At 42.9% G+C, this 15,363-nt stretch overlaps 1 long non-coding RNA gene across 4 annotated transcripts in view; it reads left to right on the forward strand.

The window, feature by feature from the left end:
* Positions 1 to 15,363, forward strand: part of LOC112650137 (uncharacterized) — a 52,820-nt gene that overhangs the window by 27,994 nt on the left and 9,463 nt on the right. For 2 of the 4 annotated variants that reach the window (XR_007414120.1, XR_007414119.1), the window contains exons 4-7: positions 737 to 861; positions 3,580 to 3,764; positions 6,046 to 6,133; positions 6,937 to 7,229. This is a non-coding gene — a long non-coding RNA (uncharacterized LOC112650137). Of the gene's footprint in view, positions 1 to 736; positions 862 to 3,579; positions 3,765 to 6,045; positions 6,134 to 6,936; positions 7,230 to 11,739; positions 11,953 to 12,056; positions 14,927 to 15,363 lie in introns of those variants that run through there. The other 2 variants (XR_007414121.1, XR_007414122.1) reach the window with 2 other exon arrangements.

The raw sequence follows: 15,363 nt of genomic DNA on the forward strand, positions 1-15,363 counted from the left end.
GGGAGTCATGGAAATCCCAGAGCATTACCAAACAGGCTAAAAGCATTTGGGATTCTCACCTATGAGGACCTGCTACTGGTGGGATTCCATACTAACTCTACCATTCACTGGACATTTTCATGGAAATACAGAATTAAAAGTAAATGAAGCCAGGTCCATGTTGAACAAAACACATGTCTCATACCTGATGCATTGTCCCTGGGAGCAAGTGCCCAAACCCTAGAGGTCCCCTCATGCTCTGGAGGCAGGGCCCTAAGGGCTGTCAGCTTCTCCCAGCCCACAGAGGCTTCCATTCTCTCCCCCCGTGCAGCAGCCCATCCCCACATTTCCCTTCACATCTCCCTTCCTCCAGAACTGAAATCTTTCACTGATTACAAGAGTCAAATGTTGCAACAGCTGGAGCAGAACATCCCACCAAGCTTGCTTTACTGCCACCACAGGCATGGCCTCTGACCAGCTTTCCTATATAGCACATGTCCTCATACATATCTGAAAAGCAAAACTTAAAACAAATTGTGTATTTGCTAGATATATGATTTCAAAATACCATGTTCGAGAGGATGTACTTACAGGAAACACAGGGTAAAGAGCAAAAAGGTCTTGGAAAGGACAAAGAAGACAACTCTGGTGACTAGTTTTTTTTTTCCCTTTTATCCTAACCAAGCTACCCACTAGTGTTGATTCCTGTGGCCCAGCCCTTTATTCACACAATCGCTGCCCTACTTCTTTCTTCCAGACTGGTTCATGCTTTCTAAAGGAACTTGACTTTGCCTGAAACCTTTCATTGATCATGGGGTCAATGTCAGCCTTTGAAGCCCACCATATGGACAATAAGAACTTGGGAGCAAACAGAAGACCCAGGTTTGAATCCTGGATTCCCTACATGAGCGACCACGGATGGTATCTTCCACCCTGATAAATACCTATGTCATGTTCTATGCCTTCCAGAAGCGGAGTGAACATCAGGGCAAGGGGAAGAGTTTAGAACTGTCTGTGATGCAAAGGGAGTTAGAGGCCTGTTTTTGTTGTTGCTGCTGTTTGTTGTTTTAATTCGACTAGGCCCTATGAGCAGGATGCAGGCTTGCTGGCTTAAAGGAGTTAATTTGCTAAGGTTTATTTTAGCACCAGAATTCCTGTTCCCCTTTTAAGAATTTTAGGTTTTAAATAAAAGTGTGTTTGTTTTTCTTATTTGTATTCTGTAACTTTATAAGGACTCTACTGTATGTCTGAAAAGCTCTTTGTAAGCACATTTGTTGAGTGGGCAACTCATATAGATGTGGAAAACCATTGCACGCATCGGGCGGAGCAAGTTAGTGAGTCACACCAGTGATAACGATCTTTCTTGATCTGATGTTCCCCCTTGCATTCTGAGAGGGACTTATTTCCCCAAACCAATAGTTACTCAGCAGAAATATCCTGTTTTTCTAAAATGTGGTCAGTTTTTGGATGAATATAAAGCACTTCTGAGATGCTCTGGAGAGAACAGGGCTCTTAACCACTTTTCTTGGAAATACAGTCCATCTTGACCTACCCAGCTTCCAACTTCCCTGTCTGAATCCAGTCCATGCTCTGGATAGACTCTCCCTCTCCTTTGTAAAGTACTTTGAAACATCAGTCCTTTATGAAAAGAATAATCAAACTCCCAAAGGTTCAGGCTACTACTCAGTGGTCCTATTGGCCAGAGTGGTTGGATTGAAGAGCATTCTGGGTTCCACCCAACTCCACATAAATAAGAAATGCATTCTCATACAGGACAAAGGGAAGGCATCCTATTGGATGGGATTTTACCATCTAGGAGTAAACCAGTGATTTAACCCAGACAGTGTGACCCAAGGAAAGAAACTACTACTCTAGCAACCTGTAAAAACCCCATATCTAAGATCCCAGCACCAGCCATTAATATTATCCAAACATCCAGACTCCTAACAGTGCTCATGTTTGGCTGAGAACATGCGTCACTTACCAAGGGCTACTATGCACTTTACACTGCGTTAGGCATAAAGAAATAAGAGAAAGCATATATTGAGTGCTGTAGAATGGTGTCAGTTTCTGGAACACAGTAATTGTTAAAAAGTGATATTATTGTTGTTGCCATTGTAGTTTATTGTCACTGTTGTTGTTAGGTGTCCTTGTCCCTGGGCAGGCTCTCTTTCTTGTACCAGTTGTGTTTGACATCACTGATTATCCCCTTCCTAAATCTCTCTCCTCTTAGGCTCTCCTCCTACTTCTTGGACCATCGCTTGTTTCATTTGCTTTTATAATACATATGTATCTAACTTATTTATTTATTTATTTATTTTTTTTAATTTTTATTTATTTATGATAGTCACAGAGAGAGAGAGAGAGAGAGGCGCAGAGACACAGGCAGAGGGAGAAGCAGGCTCCATGCACCGGGAGCCCGACGTGGGATTCGATCCCGGGTCTCCAGGATCGCGCCCTGGGCCAAAGGCAGGCGCCAAACCGCTGCGCCACCCAGGGATCCCTCTAACTTATTTATTGATCTAGCTATCTGCCACCTATTATTCCCATCTTTGCTCCCTGGTTTCACTGCGATCTAGTCTGGATTATAGCAGAGACATCTTTAATCTCTCTCTGGCCTAGGACTCCCTTCAGGGCAAGGACCAAATAGAGTCTGACAGGACTTCTGTGTTTGCCAAGTGCATATATGATCAATGGATCAATAAATGAGTGAATGACCCAGCATGTTAAACTTTCCACCACTAATCTTTCCTTCTCCAGTCAGTCATGCCCACTGGAACCATAACTACCTCCTGAAATTCCATCTTTATCCATTACTTCTTGCTCAAAAATATAAGTGTCTCTCCTTTACCCTGCGGGCCAGCTTTCAAGCCACACCCTTCCTGTTATCTTGCTCTATCTAATGTCCTGTCCAATGCCACTTCCTAGTCCTGTCTGCATAAATCCTAGGGCCAGGCATGTTGGACTCCTGTCAGGCCTTGAATTTTTGTATAGTCAGTCTTTCTAGATCCTTGTTTATGACTTTACAACCTTTCTCTCCAACTACCTGAATTTGACCCATCATTCAATGCCCACTGATCAGGTCCTGGCAACAATAGAGCCCACACAGACACAGCTCGTTCTCAGAACTTGCCACACCCACCTTGCCTCTGCTTGGCTTCTCATCAAATGCCGGCCTATATTATTATCTGCCAATCAATTCATAAGATCTTGCTAGTAGAAGCTATGCCCTATGTTTCTTTTGGATCTGCCCCATTGTTAAGGAGTCTTGTCAAAGTGGTCCTGCCAGAGTGAACTAAATGCAACATAAATTTTACGGAAGAGAATTCAATAATGTGTGAAGCGGAGCTTGGCTCTTCTTATTTCCATTGAATCACTATATTTACTACTTTGGATATGGAGCAGATGGGAGTAAAGTCTTTGGGGCTCCAGCATATCTTGCATGACAAATAGATCCTAATGATGGTGACAAAAAGTAGTGGCAGCTAACATATTTGAGCACTCATTGTTCTATGTGCAGTGCTTGTGTCAAGTATTCTAATATGTTAATTTTATTATAAAGAAATCCTTAAAAATATATTCTATTATCCCACTTTGCAGATGAGGAAACAAAGCAAAGCTTCAATTTTTTCTCAAGCCCATCTCTCAAGTATCAATCACAGATGTGAGCTTCACACCCAGTGCTAGATTCCAAAAACATAAAGCTGAATCAGGCACTGTCTCTACCCTCAAAGAGTTTGCAGACTAGAAGGGAAGAAGAAAATAAAAAATTATGATTCAGTTTGGTAAGTACAATATCAGAATTAGTACTAGCCCTTCTTCTATCATATGGTCACTGAAGGTACTGAACAACCCTCTCCAATGTCCAAATGATGCTTTACAAATAATGTCGGCACTTAACCTCTGCAGTCTTCCACCCAATAGCCTATAAATCCAGTTTACTCATGACAAAGTATCAGCAAATTTCGGTAGAAGGATTTTGTAGAATATACCTGACCAACAGTCCTATAAACTATCAAGTTAATTAAAAACAAAGAGGGGCGCCTGGGTGGCTCTGTGGTTGAGCGTCTGCCTTCAGCTCAGGTCATGGTCCTGGAGTCCTGGGATTGAGTCCTGCATCAAAGTCCCCTCAGGGAGCCTGCTTTCCCCTCTACCTGTGTCTCTGCCTCTCTCTGTGTCTCTCATGAATAAATAAGTCTTTAAAAATATAAAATAAAAACAAAGAAAGCCTGAGGAAGTCACAGCCAAGAGGAGCCTAAGGAGACACAGTGATGAAATGTAATGTGGTGGTGTCCTCAGACAGAAAATGGATATTTTAGGTAAAATCTAAGGCAATCTAAATAAGACCTAGACTTTAGTGATAATGTACCAATATGGGCTTACTGAAAGTGACAAGTGGACCATACTGCTATAGGATGTTAACAATAGGGACGCTGTGGAGTATATGGGGACTCTCTACACTATCTTCTCAGTCTTTCTGTAAATCTAAAACTGTTCTAAAACATAAAGTCTACCCCCAAATAATAATGTTAGCCCTCACAATAAGGGTTGTGAGTGACTTGCAGGATAGTGAGGCTGGTAAGGCAGGGAATCTGAGCAAAGAAGTCCATTTGTGTTGGGAAGGTAAAGAGGGGAAGATAGTGAGCTTGGTTTCAGAGATCTTGCCTTGGAGAGTATGGCAGGGACAGGTCCTATAGGAGCCGTGGAGCTTGACTGGGAATCTAGGGGAGTGGGAGAGGAAGACCTGGGTTGAAGACACACACTTGGGAGTCATCATGCACAGAGGTGGTAGTTGAAGCATTTGATGTCCTAAACACCATTTTGGAGATCAGCAGCTAGCAACTCTGTTATTACTGCATGATGGATGAGCCGGAGGAGGCTGGGGGAGAGCCAGTTTGATTATAACTGCAGAGCAGCTGGAGCCTTTCATCCTAGGGGGGAGCCAAATCATCCTTGTGGGCACAGACGCTGTTTTTTTTTTTTTTTTTTTTTCATTCTGGAAGGCATTTCCCCAGGCAAACTCTGGATATGATAATTATGCTGGTTAGTAAGTTGATCTAGCCTCAACTGCATAGACAGGGATCCCACAACAAATGCTCCCATGTTATTCAATACATTGGCTTTCTTAAAAAAAAGAAAAAGAAAGGAAGATTTTAATTCTTTCTTCTATGGTAGGTGTAGGGTAATTGTGTTAGATGAAACTATTTTGATAACCATCTTTCTTGAGGACACAGCACCTCAGTAGTTTTAAAACCCAAGTTAATTAGATATCTGATGTTAACAAAAGCTTCCATTAAAAAAAAAAAAGCTGCACCCCCCCAGACTCCTGCCATAGCAGAGGAGTCAATGCTAAGTACAGCTTTTATCATCAAACTGGCACTTTTGTATAGTTAATCATAGATGTCTGAGGCCTCTGAGATGGAGGAGGCAACCCCCCCAAACTCTTACCCCCAAAGATGAAAGCCCCATCACCAGGGTAAAATCTGTGTTTTCACGTGACAAACCTAGTGAGCTGCGTCTTACATTTACTAAGATGCTAACTTCGCTTGGCATTGAAAGATGGTCTAGTTTGTAGGAAAGGCCATACCTCAGAAAGATAAGAAGGATAGTCTTAGTTCACTCCAAGGCAAATCACCAAGTGATTTGGTGAAATCACCAAGCCCCTAGAAATGATCCCGGAAATGAATTCTTAGAAATGTAGGATTTCTTGACTATAAGCAAGTGAGGTTTAGGAAGGATTGCCTCCCCAAACCTGCAAGCATGCACAAACATGTGTGCGTGCAAAAACACAAGCCCAAGTTGGGCCACGCAAGGGCAATGTCACTAACTTTCTTTAGTTCAGATAAAGGAAGAGTTGGTAGCTGGACAGGCTAGAGGGCGGCTTTGGCTCCCTGTAGAAGGCAGAGTGGGCTCCGTGGCCACCAGCAGCCTGTGCCCGGGCTCCCGCTCTGCTTCTCACAGGCCCTGGAATCACAGGTGTGCGGGCTAGCTCCTCGGAGTCTTGGGTCCCTTCCTTAAGGAGTGGGGATAAAGATGAACATCTCAATTTAACTGAATGTCTTGCAGGTGTCAGGCACTGTGCTGGGGATATAGCGGTGGACAAGAAAAACACGGTTGCCCTGCTCGGAGACGGGTGCATTTCAGGAAGGTTGCTGTGAGTATCCAGAAATATCCAGTACGTGTGTGGCTGGGCATGTGGTCACCGAGTACAATGTCATTGTACTTTTCTCGCACCCCAAGCTGAGTACTTGAACCTGAGTAACAGGACAGCCTAACTACAGGACATGTAGCAGCGCGAGGCCTAGGACCGAAGCCTGTTAGTGTGTGGAGCCTCAGGAGACGTCAGTAGCAAACACGTTGCAAAAGCAATGGGCTTTGGAGCCACAAAGAGCTGGCCCTGAAATCTTTGCCCTGCCCCTCACTAGCTGTACGACATCGTACGAGTTGTATAATCTCTCTGAAGCCACATTTCCCCGGTTGTAAACTAGAGCTATTGTTGGAGATACCTACCCGAGGCTTAGGTTATAGGTGATAAAGGAAATATTATATATGAAAATGGCTTATTCCAGGGCAGAGGGATACCCACATGTTAGCTATTACTGTGTATTTTTCGTTATTACTAATGAGAAAACACCAGCTAGGACAGCATGCCCCATGTGGTGCCTTTGGGGCTGGTGTTCTGGACTGAGGTATTACAGCAGTGACGTTAATGCATTTCTTAGACTTTAGAATGACATCCAATCACTGGAAGGGTTTGTAAATAAGTCCTGACCTAATTAGGAGCAGATCCAAGGACTGAGATTTTCTTCTGAGTAATAGTTGCATAGACCATGGAGCAGAAAGCTTCGGAATGGTCTTTCCCAAGCGCGTGTGAGCACCATTGGTAGTGCTTTGCATTCACTGTGGCTCTGGCTCCCACTTGGTCTCCTCAGTTGACTGGATCCTTCTCCATTTCAGGGACTGAGGGGTCAGCATTTAAGAAACACAAGTGTGCATCGGTCTCAGAAACACCCCTCACCAGTAGTCAACCAGCATTCCAGTTCAAGGCCTATTTCTTTTGGGTCTTAAAATCCAAGATGACTTCCAGGCTCACCCGAGGACCCACTGCAGAGCTTGGGGGAACCTTCATGATCTCCTCAAACTAGCATTTTAGTCCTGGTAGTCCTGGAGACATGAGCCAGTCTAAAAGGTCGACTTTACCTTTTTGTCCAAGAGGCCTTGGAATGCTCATGCCAACAGATGCTTGGAGAGTAAGTATCTCAGATGTTCCAGAGTTTTTAGGTGATGTAGCAGGAATCCCTGTTTCTGTGATGCCAAACTACCCTGGTTTCATGAATTCATCAGTTTTGTTCCCTGTACCTTTGCACATGTTTTCACTCTGCGGGAGGGGAACGATTTCTCCTCTGCCTGCCTGTACATTCCCATTCAGCCCTCAAAACCCAATTCAAGGGTCCCTCTGTGAGGACAGCTTGGATTCCCACCCTTTCCCTGCACCACTAACAGATCTGGCTTCAAATCCCAGCACTTGGCCCATTTAGTGTGTTCTCAAGAAGTGATTATTGTTTTCTCAAATTCTTGGAGGTGACCTGGTTTCTTCTCCAGTCTCTGATAATTAGACCAAGCGCAATATGGGATGCTGGAAATCAACTACCCGGTTGTGAAACCTTTGATTTGAAGCAAGATTCTTGGTTGCTGAAAGGCGAGTTATGTAACTTTGCATTGTGTAATGGGCAGGAGGACCTCACTGTGAGCCGAGATTGGGAGGTGGTTGCTGGTACAACAGCACCTCTGCTTCCTCTCCACCAGAGCCATCACACTTCCCAGCCTTAGCATAGCTCCGGGTCCAAAAAGCACTCAACATGGATGTGCTGTTTCTGGGGGTCAGGAGAGCAAGCTCAGGGAGAAAGGGAGGATCCTGGGAGTCCTTTTCCCATTTTCTCAATGAGACTTAGTGACCCACTTAAAGAACCCATTTTGACTGCCCCAGAAGCATTTCCCCACTTTCAGATAAGAATCAGGACAGGGAGGCAGTCTCATGATTGATGATGAGGCTGACTTGATTTAGAGGTAGGCGTTTGGGTGAAAGATGCCATCAGAGCTCAAAGTGGACATTATTAGTAAGCAAGTGTAGGTTTTTTGGTGGTGTGAAAAACATTGTTTAATATGTCCAAGAACTAGGACCCCCACATAGCAACCCATGCTAATGGGAACTAAGGCAATCATCGTCTCTTGGAGATCTGGAGCAGTTGTTCAGCCATGGTTTTCAATCCATCTCAACCGCTCTTGATGCTTCCCTCCCTGCCCTCAACCAGAGGTGGCCTGTCTTCCTCCACACCTTGTCTTTTAACCATAGCTATTTGTGTGTCTTAACACTCTCAGTAAATGAAGAACTCCTTCCTTTTGAAGACTGTGGCCATCTGGTTTGGTACAAAGAACATATACTGTGGAGATAAACAAGCTTGGGTTCAGATTTTTATGTCATTGCTTAGCTGTGTGACATTAGATGAGTTACTTAACCTTTCTGACTTGGTTTCATCATCTGTGAAACAGGGATAACACAGCCGCCTACTTTGCAAAGTAGTTGTGATGCTAGAGGAAGACAATGTGAACGAAGGGCTCTGCGGCACAGCTTAGAGCCCTGGTATTAGACAGCCTCCCTGCTAGCTGGTCAATCCGGTCAAGTTATTTAAACTCCTAAGCCACAGTTTTCCCTTCTGTGATATGGGGCCAACAGCGCCCTCCTCATAAAGTGTGGCAAGGATTAAATGAGTGAATAGATGTAAAAAGCTTACTACACAAATGTGACGCAAAGAGAATGTGCACTAAGTGCTGGCTGTTGTCTGCGCATCCGTTTTGCATCCCCTCGCTTCCACCTTAATCTTCCGAAGCATCTAGCACAGTGCCCGGCAGAGGCAGCAGATAGGCTTGAACTGAACTGAAGTTATGTCATGTGGCTCATCACGTGACTGCCTGAGTGCTCATTTCCCCTGTTCCAGTGTTTTAGAGTGTCAAGGATCTTTCTTAGTTTTTCCTTGAAATCAATTTCCATGTTTAAAGGAAAGACCTCAGCTGAAATGTCAAGATTTAGCTAGTTTAGGGAAGAAGGGAAGTAAGGGTTGTGATCAGGAGACAGACAGAGACAGAGCAGAGAGAGAGAAAGACAAGAGGAGGAGGAAGGGAGTGACTAAAAGGTAAAGGGACAGAGAACATTCTGGAGGAGGAATGAACATTCGAAAGATAACTGCTAGAGTCATCGCACAACAGACTGCTGTGTTCCTCCTACACTCATTTGTGAAATCATGTCTTGGATTTTGGAGACATGGGCACTGTCCCTAGGCTGTGATGTTGGTTGGAGGATGGTTGGCGGTTGGCATATTCCTCACCAGGAAGGTTTGGCATCCAAGAATCTGCAACCAGGATGGATCCAGCCCCACAAGCATTGCTCATAAGAAGCCCAGTGAAATCCCTGCTAGCCCCACAAGCTGGTGGCCACAACGGCTCAGACCCTGTCTCTTCAGAAACCAAGTGTGTCATTCTTAGTCAAAAGTTTTGGGGGACATGGCCAGGCCCCTTCACACTCGGTCTGGCAGGAGAGCCCAATCAAAGGCAATTGCTGGGCTGTGGGCCACCCCAGTCTTGGCCAGTTCCCTCTGCTTCCAGTGAGTCAAGCCCAACACACAGCCTGTAGAGCGACTTAGAGCCCCGGGTCTCTGCTGCAATTAGAGCATGTAATTGAAAAATCCAAGATAATTCTATTTGGGAGAATTCTCATTTCACCAAAACCCAAGCAATTCTTAGAAACCATCCAGAAATCCCTGCCTGTAGCTTTTTTTTCTTTTGGTTTCAGAACTGTCTCTGGGGAGCACAGGCCAGGAAGAGAACACTGTCATCCTTTAGATTCCTGGATGTAAATAGAAATTTATATCTACCCTGGAAAGGGCTTCAGAGTCAGGGACATGACGTGCTCACCCAGGTTTCATCATACCAGAACTTTCTACCAAAATGTTAGGTAACTACTTTGGCCCACTATCAGACCAGATATCATTTCCTTAAGGATCCCACAGGAGATGCCACCTACTTATCCACACATGATGGCTCCAGATTTTAGGAGATCATGCTTTAGAATAAAAAGCAGTTTAGCTTTTCCAAAACTTGTTATACAATAGGTCATGTTTCACTTCATTCTTTGACTGTTAATCTCCTAAGAAAATGTGGGGCTTTGCATTCACCCCTTCCCTGAGATGTTCAGGAAATAGTATATTTTTGATTTCCTTATATTAAGCAGAATTTCCTAACTTCCTTTCTTCTCTCCATCCCATCCTGGAGTTGGGCTTTGCTCTGCACAGCAAATTTCTCCCCCTCTTCCTCCTCTTCCTCCTCCTCCTTCTTTTCTTCCTCTTCTTCTTTTAGGAACATAGCCTTTTGTTTTATATGCAGTTTTTTAAAATTTAAATTCAATTAGCCAACATATAGTACATCATTAGTTTCAGATGTAGTTTTCAGGAATTCATCAGTTGCATATAACACCCAATGCTCATCACGTCACATGCCCTCCTTAATGCCCATCACCCAGTTACCCATTCCCCTTCAGGGACCCTCAGCTTGTTTCCCAGAGTTAAGAATCTCTCATCATTTGTCTCATTCTCTGATTTTTTCCCATTCAGTTTCCTTCCCTTTCCTTATGGTCCTTTGCACTATTTCTTATATTCCACACATGAGTGAAACCATATGATAATTGTCTTTCTCTGACTTATTTTACTTAGCATAATACCTTCCAGTTCCATCCATCTCAATGTAAATGGTGGGTATTTGTCCTTTTTATTTTATTTTATTTATTTTATTTTTAAAAAGATTTTTAAATTTACCTATTCATGATAGACATAGAGAGAGAGAGAGAGGCAGAGACACAGGCAGAGGGAGAAGCAGGCTCCATGCCAGGAGCCCGACACAGGACTCGATCCCGGGTCTCCAGGATCACGCCCTGGACCAAAGGCAGGTGCTAAATGGCTGAGCCACCCAGGCGTCCCGTATTTGTCCTTTCTGATGCTGGGTAACATTGCATTGTATATATAGTGCATCTTTTTTATCTATTCTTCTGTCAAAGGACATCTTGGCTCCTTCCATAGTTTGGCTATTGTGGACATTGCTGCTATGAACATTGAGGTGAGAAACATCTGTATCTTTGGGGAAAATACCCAGTAGTGAGACAGGAATCCATCAAAATCCTAGAGGAGAACACAGGCAGCAGCCTCTTCGACCTTGGCTCTGCAAACATCTACTGAAGAAAGTCCTCATCCTGTGGTCTTGCCTGGCTTGACTCTGCAACAAACGTCCATCCACTAGGTGTGTTCTTATTTTGCTCATGGTTCCACTTACCAGTCCAATGCTGGAAATAAGCACTTCCCAACACTTTTTTTTTGTCCCCTTACCCCCCCACTCTTCTTCTGTTTTTCTTCTAATATAGTGTTTCTTTTTAAAATTTAAACAAAACATACATGCAGTAAAGTTCACAGATCTCAGATGTACAGCTCAGTGATTTTTTGCTTACATAACATCTGTGTTAACAACCACTCTGATCAAGATATGGACCATTTCCAGCACCCAGAAGTCTCCTGTGTGTCTCCTGCCTGTCAATAGTTCCCACCAAAGGTAATCACCATTCTGACTTTAGTTTTATCTGTTCTTGAACGTCATATAAATGGAATCATATAGCATGCAGATTTTGTGTCTGGTTTTCAGTGTTTTTCTTTTCTTTTTAAGATTTTATTGATTTATTCGTAAGAGACACACACAGAGAGAAAGAGACACAGGCAGAGGGAGAAGCAGGCACCCTACAGGGAGCCCGATGCGGGACTCAATCCTGGGACTCCAGGATCACGCCTGGGCCAAAGGCAGACGCTCAACCTCGGAGCCACCCAGGTGTCCTCCAGTGCTTCTTTACTGGGATTTCACATTCCTTCCTTAACATATGAGGTACACAGAAGGAATATTCACTGGGATGAACGTGTAAAAGCTTCATGTATGAAACTGATTTTTTAAAAGGACACCCATTTCACTTCTTCTTTTTTTTTTTTTAGAGAGGGAGAGGAGCAGAGAGAGAGAAAGAATCCCAAGCAGGCTCCATGCCCAGCACAGAGCCCAAAGCGGGACTCCAACTCAGGACCCTGAGATCATGACCTGAGATGAAATCAAGAGTCGGATTCTTAACTGACTGAGCCATCCAGGTGCCCCCAAAGGACCTCTGTTCTAAAGAAAATAGTTTCAAGGTCAGACCAGATCTTCTCTAATAAAGAGAATACGGATATTAGCAAAACCATTGCTCACAGGTAACATTGAAAAAGAGTATGTGAGGTATTCCTTAGTCCTATGCCCTCCTCCTCAACACCCACAACAGTAAATTCTTCCGGCTGATTAGGTTCATGTTGGTGTTTATTTTTGAATCATTATGTTCAAAGAGGAGCCTGACCCCAAGGAAGGGACACAGCTCTGGAGTCAGAGCCTGGGGTAGAGTCTGGCTGTCTTGGCCCCACTGTGAGGGTAGCACAGGGGAAAGGGTCAGAGAACCTGGTCAAGATACTTTCTGGTTTTGTTTGGGGAGTTACTCGGCATTTCAGCCTCAGTTTGCTAATCCACAAAAATGTATTGAGTAGATTAAAGGAGACAATAAATAAAGGCTATAAATGTACACTGAGAACTATGAAGCACTAAACAACAATTATTTCCATAAACTAGCTGTGATGGTTCACTTTTTCTATCAAATTGGCTGGGCTGTGGTGTTCAGATATTTGGTCAGACATTATTCTGATGTTTCTGTAAAGGTGTGTTTTGGTATATATTCACATTTAAATCAGTGGACTTTGAGCAAAGCAGATTACCCTCCATAATATGGGTGGGCCATATCCAATCAGTTGAAGTCCTTAATAAAACAAACACTGACCTCCCCAGAGCAAGAATGAATTCTTCCAGTAGACAGCCTTTGACTTTGAACTGCAAGTCTTCCCTGGGTCTCCGGCCTGATGGCCTACCCTGCAGATTTTGGACATTATGCTGAGCTCTACGGCATGTACATCAGTTTTTCATTTAGTTTACTGATACTAATGTTTCTTTACTTTGTTTCTACTTTTATTTCGGATGCCGTCTGGCTTATTATTTCTTTTCTAAATCACTAAGGAATACATTTAAGTCACATTTTTCTTTGCTTTTCATTATTAAAGATATTTCAAGTATAATTTTTCTTTCCACTACTGTCTTGGCCACCCTCCATAAGAGAGGAATAAGGGGAAATGACTTCTTTGCAGACACACTCTGAGTTAGGTTGTTAGTGACATGTAGACATATTACTTCTAACCACCCCATGGATTTGAGCATGCTCTGCTCATTGGTCATGTTTCTAGACCCTTGGGCTCACTGCTGGACACACTCCAGCCTCCATGACACCAAGGTCATGCTTAAATTTCCTTGGAAGATTTAATGTAAACTCAGGACACTGGTTGTACTTGAATGGAATATGCTCAGCTTTGATACCTAGAATTTCTCTTCCTTCCCACTGTAATGAACTGATCAAGTCAAAATGTGAAATTTCCTAACATGTCTGTGGTCCTCCCTTAACACAAAGTTTCAATCCAGTCTTATTTCCTCTAACACTGCACTCCCCCTCCTCCACCATCTCAACCTGACAGCTTCCCAGGCAAAGGGTGTACCCATCCTGCCTTACACTCTAGAGGACCTGTGGACAGACAGCTAGTGGGCTTTGAGGGAGAAATTTCATCTTCTTCCTTCCTAGTGAAGGCCCTACCACTATATGATGGCCTTTGTGTGTCTCTGATGACCAAAAACCAGGTCAAGGTGCTTGCTGTCAGACAAAAGGAAGTGGGGCCATTATGGTCTGTGTCTTTTGCCATAAAAACTACTGTTCATATTCTGGGATTGTGTCACTGACACATGCATGATTTTAGATTAAAAAAAAAAAATCCCATGTGATCAGAATTCTGTGGCTTTATAATTTTCATCTAACTTTGTTGCATCATGAATTGAGAATGTGATGGACAGAATTTCAGCTTATATTACAGCTCATCTCAGGCCTCTACAAGCTCTCTTTCTCCTCCTCTTCCTCTCTTCTTATTCCTTTCTTCTTTTAAAGAAGTTACGGTAGGAAATAATTTCCCAGATTTTAAATGTAGTTTTTCCTGATGTCAATCAGATCTTTATAAATATTTCCTTTTTTTTTTTTATTAGTAGCAGGTCTTCTTCAGTTCTTTGATTATTACATTGGTCTGACATCTGTAGATTTTGAAACATGTCAATCTAAGCCATCAGGCAAATATTAATAGCCTAAAATGGCATCATTTGTTGTGTGGCCTTGTCAAGAAGGGACAATAAATTCATCTTTTAGTGGAGTTGTGGTGAGGATTACAATTAATGCTCTTTAAAATGTTTTTAAAATTATTAGCTCTCTCACTTACAGATATATTACACATATCTTTCTGTGTGTATCAAGTATTTTATTTAAAATGTAAATAATGAAAAACATTAAAAAAATAAAAAATAAATAATGTTTATAAAGCATCTGATGTGGTGCTGAATACAGTAGGTGCTCAATAAATGGTACTTACCATTGTACTTTTTAGAAGTTCAAATTATGGGGCTGTATGAGAAGAAATGTCTGAGATAAACATGGAAAGTACTCCATTCAAAACCCTGTGTGAGGTATTGTAGGACATCTGAAGATGTGTAAATGGCAACTTCCTTCCCTAGAGAACTTACAATCTAGCTGTGGTGGCACATAAACATGGCTAGCGAATCAGGACACAGGCCCAGTCTATACTCTAGAATAGTGCTTTTCCATCTCTTTTGTGTCATAGAACACAGATAAAATGACAATATTTGTACGGTGCACAAGGGCAGGTTGGAAGGGCTCTGGTGATGCTTGTATGGGGCTCAATTTCAAAAACTCTTGATTTTTTTTCTTTATGTAATAATTTATGATGAAATATTACTATTGAATTTATATAAAACATCCAAATAAACATTTTAAAAATTTCCAGTGAGTAATTGAGCTTACACCATTAATATGACTTTTAAAAATTACAATCCTTGTGTTTCAAATGATTTCACAATCCCTGGCCATATTTTAATAACTGACTTCAAACTTTTTTTTTTAAAGATTTTATTTATTTATTCATGAGAGACACAGAGAGAGGCAGAGACACAGGCAGAGGGAGAAGCAGGCTCCATGCAGGGAGCCCGATGACGTGGGCCTCGACCCTGGGTCTCCAGGATCACACCCTGGGCTGAAGGCGTTGCTAAACTGCTGAGCCACCCGGGCTGCCCTGACTTCAAACTTTTGACCATAGACTAGAAGCTTTTTACACAGAGGTAGTTCAA

Source organism: Canis lupus, chromosome 11 (assembly GCF_003254725.2).
Source record: "Canis lupus dingo isolate Sandy chromosome 11, ASM325472v2, whole genome shotgun sequence".
Classification (NCBI taxonomy): Eukaryota; Metazoa; Chordata; class Mammalia; order Carnivora; family Canidae; genus Canis; species Canis lupus.